The sequence below is a fragment of the Bos javanicus genome, chromosome 3, assembly GCF_032452875.1.
Source record: "Bos javanicus breed banteng chromosome 3, ARS-OSU_banteng_1.0, whole genome shotgun sequence".
Taxonomy (NCBI): domain Eukaryota; kingdom Metazoa; phylum Chordata; class Mammalia; order Artiodactyla; family Bovidae; genus Bos; species Bos javanicus.
The window spans coordinates 19,649,005-19,662,470 of record NC_083870.1 but is presented as its reverse complement, the minus strand read 5'-3'; the positions used below and the strand labels follow the sequence as shown (position 1 = coordinate 19,662,470).

General features: G+C 41.5%; 1 non-coding gene and 1 pseudogene across 1 annotated transcript; both read right to left on the bottom strand.

Annotated features, from left to right (window-relative positions):
- Positions 1-5,854: 5,854 nt before the first annotated feature.
- LOC133245300 (ferritin light chain-like) lies at positions 5,855-7,271 on the bottom strand (annotated as a pseudogene).
- Positions 7,272-12,703: 5,432 nt separating this feature from the next.
- LOC133245404 (U6 spliceosomal RNA) lies at positions 12,704-12,808 on the bottom strand. Its single transcript, XR_009735669.1, has one exon. It is a non-coding gene; the product is annotated as a U6 spliceosomal RNA (small nuclear RNA).
- Positions 12,809-13,466: the final 658 nt, after the last annotated feature.

Here is a 13,466-nt window from a genome sequence, read left to right as displayed (position 1 = left end):
AATCTTCTCGGTCAGCCTCTCAGTCGATGAGCTTGGACTCGGTAACAGTGGCACAGAGGATGAGAATCCACCGTCCAATGCAGGGAACATAGGTTCAATCCTTGGTCCAGGAAAATTCCACATGCTGTAGAGCAAACTAAGCTCATGCACCACAACTGCTGAGACTGCCTGCTGCAACAACTGAAGCCCGAATGCCTAGAGCCCTCCCCAACCTGAGACGCTGCTGCTGCTGCTGCTGAGTCAAGTCAGTCGTGTCCGACTCTGTGTGACGCCATAGACGGCAGCCCACCAGGCTCCCCCGTCCCTGGGATTCTCCAGGCAAGAACACTGGAGTGGGTTGCCATTTCCTTCTCCAATGCATGAAAGTGAAAAGTAAATGTGAAGTCATTCAGTCGTGTCCGACTCTTAGCGACCCCATGGACTGCAGCCCACCAGGCTCTTCCATCCATGGGTTTCTCCAGGCAAGAGTACTGGAGTGGGGTGCCATTGCCTTCTCTGAGAGAAAACTTTTGCAAGGCAATGAAGACCCAGCACAGACAAAAATAAATAAAAATTAAAATGACTGTGTATCAAGATTTGGTGTAGTAGCAAGAAAGAATATCCACAATTATCTGAAAAAGCATTTTGAAATATTCCTCACTTTTGTAACAACACATTTGAAAGGTCATGTTTTCTTTATGTATGTCAATCAAAACAACATTTTCCGACAAATTGAATGCAGACACAGATATGAGAATCCAGCTATCATCTGTTAAAGAGACTTACAAAAACGTAAAACGGTACACCCTTCTCATTACATTTTTGTTTTGGAGAATGTAGTTATTTTTCATAGAAACTGAACTATGTTAACATGTAATGCGTTTATGGTTGCTATTTCTTACAGGATTAATATTTTTAAAATTTCTGTTTTAATTTCTAACATAGTAAATATCAATGTATATATAATTTACATAAACAAAAACTCTTGGGAATCTTCAGTTTTTAAGAGGGTAAAGACTGCCATGCTCTTGTGACCAAATTAGACATGAATCTCTCTTCTTGTGTAGAGACTTCTTCGCTGAACCAAGTTCCTCCCAGGCTATTCAAGGACTTCTTTCCTGCTAAAGTTCAAGCAGCTAATAATGAAACTGAGTTTGGTGCAAGCAAGACAGGGTTTTATGCAATGGCTGGAGAACAGGGGTTCTTAAAGCACCTTCTTCCCAAAGGGAGGGGAGTAAGGGAGTTTTAAGGCCTAGGAGGCAGATATTTATTCAGGACTCTAGGAAAGAGAAGGGGATTTTCAGGGGCAGCCAGGCCATGGGCAGTCTTCCACTCTCCTTTGCACACAGCATAAATCATGCCTGTTAGATAGCAAGCACCCACTTTGGGTGGAGATCTTAGCATGGTGTTAAGAAGCAAAAGTAACGCTCTAACACCTCCAGGTTCCATCTACCTGTTGCGGTCAAGTCAGAGCTATTTCGGGGGCGGTTGACCACTGTCTTTCTCTCAAAGTACAGCTGCAAAGCATCTCTGCCAAATACCAGGTACTTTCAAAACAAACACAGATCAATTAAAGCAGAGTCCTTCAGCTCTCAGGGGTTAGTGTGGAAACACAGAGATGAAGGCAAGGGAAGCAGTGACCTTTTAGCCTACTTCGTCCACCATCTTGGATCTTGCCGGTGCAGTCTGGTTTTGGCTCTGACTTTTGTAACCTATTGATAAAACAAAAGTAGCCTGTAAGGTTAAAAACAGTTTCTACTCCTAAGGCCTGCTACATAGCATGCATGTGTGCTAAGTCACTTCAGTTGTGTCTGACTCTTTGTGACCCTATGGACTGTAGCCTGCAAGGCTCCTCAGTCTATGGGATTCTCTAGGCAAGAATATTGGAGCAGGTTGCCATGCCCTCCAGGCAATATTCACGACCCAGGGATCGAACTCTCATCTCTTGTATCTCCTGCATTGGCAGGTTAGTTCTTTACTGCTAGCACCACCTGGGACACTTAAATGTTTAATTATACCTAATTGTTTCCTAGCTTAATACAAGGACTGGCAAGACAGTGGTGAAAAGGGCTTCCCAGGTGGCTCAGAAGTAAAGAATCTGCTTGCCAATGCAGGAGATGTGGGTTTGATCCCTAGGTCAGGAAGATCCCAGGGAGAAGGAAATGGCAACCCTCTACAGTGTTCTTGCCTGTGAAATCCCATGGACAGAGGAGCCTGGTGGGCAGCCTACAGTCCATGGGGTCGCAAAAGAGTTGTACACAACTTGGCACCTAAACAACAACATTTATTTCTGGACTATAGAAACGCAAATTTGGGGGGAAGGGGTTGCTTTTATGAATGTTTGAAAATGTTTCAGGATGTTATTTTTGTAGTACAGGGAAACATGTAAAATTACTTCTTTGAACTTATTTTTTACTGACAACTTCTTCCTTTCTTTGCTTCTATCTCTAATGAGCAAAGGCCTCTTAACTTATCTTTTAAACCACTATCTTTCCAATGATTTTTATCTCCCAGGCTCCTTTTTAACCCACACTTGCCCAGCTAAACTGCAAGCATGGATTGGTTCTTAACCACCTACCTTTTCAGTATTTTCATCTGGACTTGTCAGTTTCAGAAAAGTTAAGTCATTTGAGTAAAGACAGTTAATTAAGGGTCAGAGCCAAGATCAAAACCCAGTCTATCTCACTAAAATGTGAGCCTCCATGAAATGACTATTTCCCATTATCAGCAGCCCTCTCATCATTTCCTTGCAGCAGCTACTTCATCACACTTTCCTCCAGTCCCCCATCACTCTCAGCAGAAGACATCACCTTTACAAAGGGAGTCAAGGCCCTTAGACAGTAAGTTCTGAAAGTTCTGAACCTCTTCTCTCTTATCTTCTTCAGCCTCTCCTGGCAGCAGTTATGCCCCCTCTCTCTCCTATCTCTCTTGTCTTCAGCATCTGCTCTGCCAATGCTTTTCCTTTGGCATATAAGCATCAAGTCCACACTATCAATAACCTTACCTGAGACTTTATGCTTTGCCGATTGATGTTTTATTTGACAATGAAATCTATTTCCTTTAAAATAAAAAAATATATAAGTTATTTATGGAAATGAAAGGGGAGAGTGGAAAAGTTGGCTTAAAACTCAACATTCAGAAAACTAAGATCATGGCATCCGGTCCTATCACTTCATGGCAAATAGATGGGGAAACAGTGGAAACAGTGGCTGACTTTATTTTTCTGGGCTCCAAAATCACTGTAGATGGTGATTGCAGCCATGAAATTAGAAGACGCTTGCTCCTTGGAAGGAAAGTTATGACCAACCTAGACAGCATATTCAAAAGCAGAGACATTACTTTGCCAAAAAAGGTCCATCTAGTCAAGGCTATGATTTTTCCAGTAGTCATGTATGGATGTGAGAGTTGGACTATAAAGAAAGCTGAGCGTGGAAGAATTGATGCTTTTGAACTGTGGTGTTGGAGAAGACTCTTGAGAGTCCCTTAGACTACAAGGAGATCCAACCAGTCTATCCTAAAGGAGATCAGTCCTGGGTATTCACTGGAGGGAGTGATGTTGAAGCTGAAACTCCAATACTTTGGCCACCTGATGCGAAGAACTGACTCATTTGAAAAGATCCTGATGCTGGGAAAGATTGAGGGCAGGAGGAGAAGGGGACCACAGAGGATGAGATGGTTGGATGGCATCACTGACACAATGGACATGGGTTTGGGTGGACTTTGGGAGTTGGTGATGGACAGGGAGGCCTGGCGTGCTGCAGTTCATGGGGTCACAAAAAGTTGGACATGACTGAGTGACTGAACTGAACTGAACTGATGAAAAAGGAAAATACTCATGATGTATGAAATAAAACAAGAAACCTTCAAAGTAGATAGTTTTTATTCAAAATGTCTTCTCTGTCAACTGGGTTTATAGAAGAAGTGTCTATTCTTTTCACTTTTCTGTGCTTTCTGAGTTGAATCAAAAGACTATGTAACTACTTTTGTACTCAGAAAAGCTCACATGTTGTCTTTCAAAAGTAAAATCACGATCACAGCAAAAAGAATAAAATACCTAGTAATAAACCTACCTAAGGAGGCAAAAGACCTGTACTTGGAAAGCTATGAGACACTGATGAAAGAAATAAAAGATTCACAGATAGAGATATACCATGTTCTTAGATTGGAAGAATCAACATTGTGAAAGTGACTGTATTACTCAAAGCAATCTACACATTCAATGCAATCTCTGTCAAATTACCAATGGCATTCTTCACAGAGTTTGGACAAAAATTTTACAATTTATATGGAAACACAAAAGACCCCCAAGAGATAAAGCAATTTTGAGAACTAAATACAGAGCTGGAAGAATCAGTTTCCCTGAGCTTAGACTATACTATAAAGCTAAGGTAATCAAAACAGTATGGTACTGTCACCAAAACAGAAATATGGATCAGTGGAACAGGATAAAAAGTCCAGAGATTAAACCCATGCTCCTATGGTCACCTAATCTATGACAAAAGAGGCAAGAATATACAATGGAGAAAAGGCAGCCTCTTCAATAAGTAGTGCTAGGAAAACTGGACAATTAAATGAAAAAGAATCAAGTTAGAACACTCCCTAACACCATACACAAAAATAAACTCGGAATGGATTAAAGTCCTAAATATAAGACCGGTCACTATAAAACTCTTAGAGGAAAGCATAAGCAGAACACTCTGACATAAATCACAAGATATTTTGACCCATCTCCTAGAGTAGTAAAATAGAAGCAAAAACAAACAAATAGAATCTAATTAAAAGCTTTTGGACAGCAAAAGTAATCATAAACAAAATGAAAAGACAACCCTCAGATTGGGAGAAAATATCTGGAAATGAAGCAACCAACAAGGGATTAATCTCCAAAATATACAAACAGTTCATGCAGCTCAATATAAAAAAAAAAAATCACCAAATAAAAAAATGGGCAGAAGATTGAAATAGACATTTCTCCAGAAGACGTACAGATGGCTAAGAGGCACGTGAAAAAGATATTCAGCAATCACTAGTTATCAGAGAAATGCAAATCAAAACAACATGAGGTATCACCTCATACTCCTCAGAATGTTTTTGTTGTTCAGTTGCTAATGTTCTGGTCTGTGTGCGGGTTGGAAAAAAATTTCCAGACATGAGGCAGAATGAGAGGAAAATAAAGTTTATTAGAGTGGGAGGCCCTGTTAGAACAGTGGGCTGGCTCAAGAGAGAGCTGAATGCGTTCACAGGCTTGCAGCTGTTTTTTACAACCTCAAAACAGAAAATTCCTACTGGAAGGATGGCATTAGGTGATTGGTTAGGATGCTATAGGGTGGAGAGTAGGGTGGGTATTTTACATAATATGGAGTCAAGGAACTGGCCGGTTTAGATCTGGAGGCTGGTGGCAACAGTTGCTATGGGACTTGGTCAGTTCTAGAGATTTTTATCCTGTGACTTTGGTACAGGACTCCACATCTGTGACCTTGGTATAGGGCTCCAGAGCTAAGTTGTGTCTGACTCATTGCAACCCCATGTGCTGCAGCATGCCAAGCTCCTCTGTCCTCCACTCTCTCCCAGAGTTTGCTCCAGTTCATGTCCACTGAGTTGGTGATGCTATTTAACCATCTCATTCCATGCCACCCCTTCTCCTTTTATTTATTTGTTGATGCTGCAAAAACCTTTATTGTTTCCATTTGGTCCAAGGCTTGAGAGGGCTCCAGAGTGTTAAGATGCTGCCTAGTGGCTGCAGAGAGAGGGCTTCAGGCAGAAGCCCTGATGTTAGGTGTGTGTGTGTGTGCTCAGTCATGTCTGACTCTTTGCAGCCCCATAGAGTGTAGCCTGATGTTAGGGGGGCTCCTCAAAGGCTGCTGGGCTTCAGAGGCTCCTAGTCATGGTTGAGGGTGAGCTTTTCAAAGAGGTATTCACCCAACCCAGCCTGGGGACCAGCCGGCCTGCAGAGGTTGCTCACGTGGTCACCATCTTCTTGATGAGTTTCACCTCCTCATCTAGGAAGTGGTTTTCTTTTTTTTTTTTTTGTCTAGAATGCTCAGCACCAGCCAGAATCATCATATCAAAGGGGAGTGTGTCAGGGGATGCTCTCCTCTGGTGCATCAACCAACCATTTTCTCACCAGGGGACCTAAGTTGAATAGTCTCTGAAGAGGACACTGGCGGAGGCCACTAGATACAGGGAACAGGTTGATGAAGAAATTGGATCTGATAAGACTAGAAAGGAGACAACCCAAATAAATCGTGGCTTCAGTTTTCTAATATTTGTAGAACTGGTAGGAGGGAAGAGCAACGAGCAAGGACCATAGGTTAGATGTTAGCAGGAAAAGGATTTTGACTCCAAATATGTGGCGGAGTGCACTATTATTCACAATTATTGCTGTTTCTCTGGGTCATGTCTTTTTCTGCCTTGTCCCTTCCTAGGGGAGGTTTTCACATGATTCGTGTTGAAAACTTTAAGGTCCAGCATGGGACTCTCCACTCTCTTTTCCTCTGCCACGAGATCTGCAGTGTCCCTGAGAGGGACATTCGCCTGGATCCCAGATGGAAACTGATATGGGGCAGAGCAAAGCTGACCTGGGGTAGGCACCCAGTATAAGCAAGAAGGAAGCCTCTGTGGTTGAAAAAAAGTCACAGACATTTTCCAGCTTTTTATTTCTGTGGGATATCTCGCTTTTACTGACAGGCAAAATGAGAAAGCACTCTCTAGAAGTCAGAGTGGTCCAAGGACGGAAAGGACAACCTGGAGAAATGAAGAGTTTCCTGGACTAGAAGTATTCAAATATAGCTACAGACAACTTAGTAGGAAGTGGTTTTCCAGGAAGTCACAGAGGTGGGGGTCTGCATGAGCAGAACCCAGGCCATGCAGATCTAATATGGTCTGGTTCAGGTTCTTCTCTACAAGAAGGGCAGCTTCCAAAGTGCCTTGGGTTTTACCCCACTCATCTTCAGATGATTTCTGCATGTCCAGAAAGAGGGGGTGGCCACTCCATTTGTTTTGCATTTTCAAGAGACTTTCCATGCCCTCACACTTCTCCTAGGCCAATTTGCAAAAAAATTGGGCCATACCCTCCAGAGCCACAGAGAGAGGTAGGAATAAGAGGCCCACAGATACATGTTGACCAGATGATGATGGCGGCCTCCACCTTGGTGGAATAATTCTGACAAATCTGGGAGCTCATGGTTGATCGGTAATAAGGAGTGAAGCTCAAAAAATGGTGGCTGGTCCTGGTGATCATAGACAGCTGAGTGGCTGATTCCAAAGGCTGCAACTGGAAAAAAAGTTGGAGGGTGTTTGCAGGCTGGAGCAAGGGGGTGTCCTTGGGTCTGTTCCTTTCAAGCACTGTTGAAGCAAGAGACAGATCCATGAGACTGCCGAGTGCACTTTGCCCCCTTCTCCTTTAAGGCCTTCAATCTTTTCCAGCATTAGAGTTTTTTTTTTCCCAATGAGTCAGCTCTTCCCATCAGGTGGCCAAAGTATTAGAGCTTCAGCTTTAGCATCAGTCCTTCTAATGAATATTCAGGACTGATTTCCTTTAGGACTGATTGGTTTGATCTCTTTGCAGTCCAAGGGACTCTCAAGAGTCTTCTCCAACACCACAGTTTGAAAGCATCAATTCTTTGGCGCTCACCCTTCTTTATGGTCCAACTCTTAACATCCATACATGACTATTGGAAAAACCATAGCTTTGATTATATGGACCGTTTTCGGCAAAGTGATGTCTCTGCTTTTTAAACATGCTGTCTAGGTTGGTCATAGCTTTTCTTCCAAGGAGCAAGCATCTTTGAATTTCATGGCTGCAGTCACTGTCTGCAGTGATTTTGAAGCCCAAGAAAAGAAAGCTGTCACTTTTTCCACTTATTCCCCTTCTATTTGCCAGAAGAGATGGAACCAGATGCCATGATCTTAATTTTTTTCAAGTTGAGTTTCAAGCCAGCTTTTTCACTCTGCTCTTTCACTTTCATCAAGAGGCTCTTTAGTTTCTCTTCATTTTCTGCCATTAGAGTGGTATCATCTGCATATCTAAGGTTGTTGATATTTCTCACCGCTGTCTCTCAAAATGGCCCTCATCAATAAATTTACAAAGAATAAATGCTGGAGAGGGTGTGGACAAAAGGGGGCCCTCCTACTCTGTTGGTGGGAATATATATTGGTTGGTGCAGCCACTATGGAGAACAGTATGGAGGTTCCTTAAAAAACTGAAAATAGAACGTATGACCCAGGAATCCCACTCCTAGACATATACGCAGAAGAAAAACAAACATAATTTGAAAAGATATTTGCACCCCAATATTCAATGCAGCACTATTTACAATAGCCAGGATATAGAAACAACCTAAATGTTCATCACTAGAAGATTGGGTAAAGAAGATGTGGCCCATAAACACAATGGAATACTACTCAGTCATAAAAAGGAATGGCATTGTGGAGACACGGCTGGACCTAGAGTGTATCATACAGAGTGAAGTCATATAATTTAATAAAGGATATTTTTCCTCAGATTTTATTTTATAAGGTAATGTCATGTTTTGACAAATACTTGTGAGATATTCTTTTATTGATCTTCCTGAGAATAGAATGGAGATAAAATATGAATCATGCTCAAGGCCCTTATCTGATAAGTTAAGACAGAGAAATCAGAGCAATATGTCAAATGAGCTCAGACTATAATGATGAAACAACAGAATGAAGAACTGTTGAATCAACAACACTTTATGTACCTTAGAGCAACGAGGAAAATATTTTCCTATCCTAAGAGGACAAATTTGATGCAAAATAAATTATTATAATGTGAAAGCACATTGTGTGTTAGGGCTTCCCTGGTGGCTCAGACCGTAAAGAATCTGCCTGCCAGGGAAGGAGACCCAGGTTTGATCCCTGGGTCAGGAAGATCCCCTGGAGAAGGAAATGGTAACCTACTCCAGTATTCTTGCCTGGAAAATTCCATGGACAGAGGAACCTGGTGGGCTGCAGTCCATGGGGTTACAGAGTTGGACATGACTGAGTGATAACACACACAGATTATTATAATGTGAAAGCACAGTAGAGTAATCCAAAATGTATTTTTCTAGTAGATTCCTTCAGGACTTCTAACAATCACTGGGGGACTCAATCAAATGTCACTTCTAGTTCTCAGAGACATACTCGTTCAGTACATCTTGGGCATAATTAATCTGTACGTTTAATCACCATGTCAGGTAAAACTGACTTAAGTTGTTAACACTGTTTTCATATTGTGTGAGAGAGGACTGGATAATTTATACAATTCTTCCTCTTTGTTTTTGGCTGCACAGCCTTCAGGATTTTAGTTCCCCAGCTAGAGATTGAACGGGGGCCGTTGGCAGTGAAAGGGCAGAGTCCTAACCACTGGATTGCCAAGGAATTCTCTATACACTTATTTTTTCACACTTCTAATAGATGCTTTTAGGGCTTCCCAAGTGGCTCTAGTGGTAAAGAATCTGCCTGCCAATGCAGGAGACATAAGAGGTGCAGGTTTGATCCCTGGGTTGGGAAGATTCCCTGGAGGAGGGCATAGCAACCCACATCAGTATTCTTGCCTGGAGAATCCCATGGACAGAGAAGCCTGGTGGGCTACAGTCCATAGGGTTGTAAAGACTGCAGCTTTTAAATGTTGTTAATGTACATAGAGAGAGACCTCCATGAAATGCTATAACAGATGTAGAAATTTGCTGCATCTTTTGAGAGAGAGAGAGAGAAAAACTAAACCCATAGCTCATCAGAAACAAAATAAACCTCTCCAACCTACTGCTTTTAGGAAATATCACTTTAAACTTTGTATTATAAATTTTGGTAATAAAATAAAATCCGTTCACTTAGAATACTTTTTAAAATAAATGATTAGGGTTTAGCCCTTTACTCAATACATAACACTCATCTCCTCTTCCAATAGTAGACAATAATTTTTGGATAAATTGGTATTCATTGTTTATATAATTATGATTTTGTAAGGTTTGTTTTCGTTGTTGATTAGTCGTTGAGTTGTCCAATTCTTTTGCAACCCCACCAGCCTTCTCTGTTCATGGTATTTCCCAGGCAAGAATACTGGAGTGGGTTGCCATTTCCTTTTGCTGGGAATCTTCCCAACCCAGGGATCAAACCTGTGTTTCCTGCATTAGTAGGCAGATTCTTTGCCACTGAGCCATCAGAGAAATTTGTTTACTATTAATGCCAAAGCCTTGACTGTGTGGATCACAATAAACTGTGGAAAATTCTGAAAGAGATGGGAATACCAGATCACCTGACCTGCCTCTTGAGAAACCTATATGCAGGTCAGAAAGCAACAGTTAGAACTGGACATGGAACAACAGACTGGTTCCAAATAGGAAAAGGAGTACGTCAAGGCTGTGTATTGTCACCCAGCTTATTTAACTTATATGCAGAGTACATCATGAAAAACGCTGGGCTGGAAGAAGCACAAGCTGGAATCAAGATTGCTGGGAGATGTATCAGTAACCTCAGATATGCAGATGACACCACCCTTATGGCAGAAAGTGAAGAGGAACTAAAAAGCCTCTTGATGAAAGTGAAAGTGGAGAGTGAAAAAGTTGGCTTAAAGCTCAACATTCAGAAAACGAAGATCATGGCATCTGGTCCCATCACTTCATGGGAAATAGATGGGGAAACAGTGGAAACAGTGTCAGACTTTATTTTTGGGGGCTCCAAAATCGCGGCAGATGGTGACTGCAGCCATGAAATTAAAAGACAGTTACTCCTTGGAAGGAAAGTTATGACCAACCTAGATAGCATATTCAAAAGCAGAGACATTACTTTGACAACAAAGGTCCATCTAGTCAAGGCTATGGTTTTTCCAGTGGTCATGTATGGATGTGAGAGTTGGACTGAAGAAAGCTGAGTGCCAAAGAATTGATGCTTTTGAAGTGTGGTGTTGGAGAAGACTCTTGAGAGTCCCTTGGACTGCAAGAAGATCCAACCAGTCCATTCTGAAGGGGATCAGCCCTGGGATTTCTTTGGAAGGAATGATGCTAAAGCTGAAACTCCAGTACTTTGGCCACCTCATGCTAAGAGTTGACTCATTGGAAAAGACTCTGATGCTGGGAGGGATTGGGAGCAGGAGGAAAAGGGGACGACAGAGGATGAGATGGCTGAATGGCATCACCGACTCGATGGACGTGAGTCTGAGTGAACTCTGGGAGTTGGTGATGGACAGGGAGGCCTGGCATGCTGCGATTCATGGGGTCGCAAAGAGTCGGACACGACTGAGTGACTGAACTGAACTGAACTGAACTGAAGCCTCTATTAAATCTGCCTTTTATGCATATTTTTTCCCCCAGAATTTATAACTGCCTTGGGCTTTTTTGTTTCTTTGTTTTGTTTTCATTCCCTCTGTTAGAAGTGTAAACCTCTCAAAGTAGGAGCTTGATGACCTTGTGTGATGGCCTTCTGTTCTGATCTGGCTGGTTGCATGAGGCCTGCAGCAAGATTGTCGTGATTCTTCCCTACGCCTTCATCCAGGGAATCCCTTTGTCTCTCTTCTCTGTGGATCCTGTTTCCTAAATACTACATTCTGATTTTCCCTGGTCTCCTGCTCTGTTTTAGTGGAATTCTTCATCCACAAGCTTCCTGAGGAAGGGAGCCCAGAAAACAAATTTCCTGTCTTTGCATGCCTGAAAATATCTTGGCAGAGTATAGAATTTTAGATTAAAAATAATGTTTTTAGGATTTTGAAGGCATTGTCCCATTGTTTTCTAATTTTTAGGAATATTATTAAATCCAGTGTCATTCTGAGTATGCAACTGAGTATCTTTTGTATGCATCCTGATTTTTCTCTCTGGACGACTTTACAAGTTGCTCTTAGTATTTACCCTGCAATTTGATGATGAAAAACCTTTGGGTATTGATTTTTAAAAATTTTTGTTTGTTTCCCTGTTTTTTTAATTTAATGTGCTGGCAATTTCATGGGTCCTTTCAAGCTATAATCTCATGTCCTTCAGTGTAGGAAATTGTTATTAAATTATTTCTTTAATGATTTTCCTACTGATTATTTTATTTCTTCTCACTTTCTAAAACCAGATACTCTGTCTCCTAGACTGAATTTCTAATTTTCTTACATTTATTTTATATTTTCTATTTCTTTGTATTTTTATTCTATCCTCTAGGATATTTCTTCAACTTTGTCTTTGTTGTTTAGTCGCTAAGTCGAGTCCGGCTCTTGAGACCCCATGAACTGTAGCCCACCAGGCTCCCCTGTCCATGGGATTTCCCAGGCAAGAATACTAGAGTGAGTTGCCATTTCCTTCTGCAGGGAATCTTCCCAACCCAGGGATCAAACCCAAATATCCTGCAGTAGCAGGCGGATTCTTTACCACTGAGCCACCAGGAAAGTTTCAACTTTGGCTCAGAATTCTTTTTATTAAATTACAAACATCCATTTATATATATTTTTTTCTTTTCTTTTTGGCCATACCCCAAGGCTTGTGGGATTTTAGTTACTCAACCAGGGATCCAACTGGCGCCCCCTGCAGTGGAAGGGTGGAGTCTTCACCATTAGACCAGCAGGGAAGTCCCTCACTTCATTTTTTTTTTGGCGGGTGGGGGTTAAATATGTATTTATTTTTAACTGATCACTTCATATTTTTAATTTCCAGAAAGTCTTATTTTCTTTTTTTAAAAAACATATTAAAGTATAACTAATTTATTATATTGTGTTAGTTTCAGGTGTACAGCACAGTGAATCAGTTACACAGAAAGCATGAAATGCTTCATGAATTCGCACGTCATCCTTGTGCAGGGGCCATGCTAATCTTCTCTGTATTGTTCCAACTTTAGTATATGCCCTGTAGAAGCCAGCACAAGTCTTTATTATTTTCTGAACGTTTCTTTTAATAATAGCATCCATTCTTTTGTCATGGGTGCAATGTTTTCTATTGATTTCTGGTGATATTAATTGCAGTTTGGAGGACATTTTCTTCTGGTCCCCTCATTGTATGTCACACTCCAGGTTCCTTTTCTTTTGGCTTCTTTTATGTGTGAGGCATGTGAACTTGGGCTGTCTGTTCCAATTTAGGCATGAGGTCCAAAATTGCTGATTAGAAGCCCAGTGCAGGGGCCAGAGGTGGTCAGCTGGGGGTGACTCACTGTGGTATGGGTGAGGGAGGGATCGGTCTTCTAGCTCCTGTTAAGGTTTTTCCCTGTGTCAGTCATCATCCCCAAAAGAAATTTTCAGTCCTCTTGCCTCTACTGCCAGAGGACTAAACACTTTCAATTTTTAAAGTCTTTACAAGTTCTAAGACTCCAATTATTTCATGCCTTTTTGGTTTTCCTCTCTCTCCCTCATGAGTAGAATGGAAAATATTCAAACTTAAGGATTTAAAACCTTACACATGAGACGTTCCTGTTTTCAAAATTACGTCTTTCATTGTCTCTAGTCTTCTTCTCGAGCTTTTATGCCTTTTGATTTCCGTACTCTCCTTTTGATGGGATTTCTGGATGGAGCAGAGATAAATGGG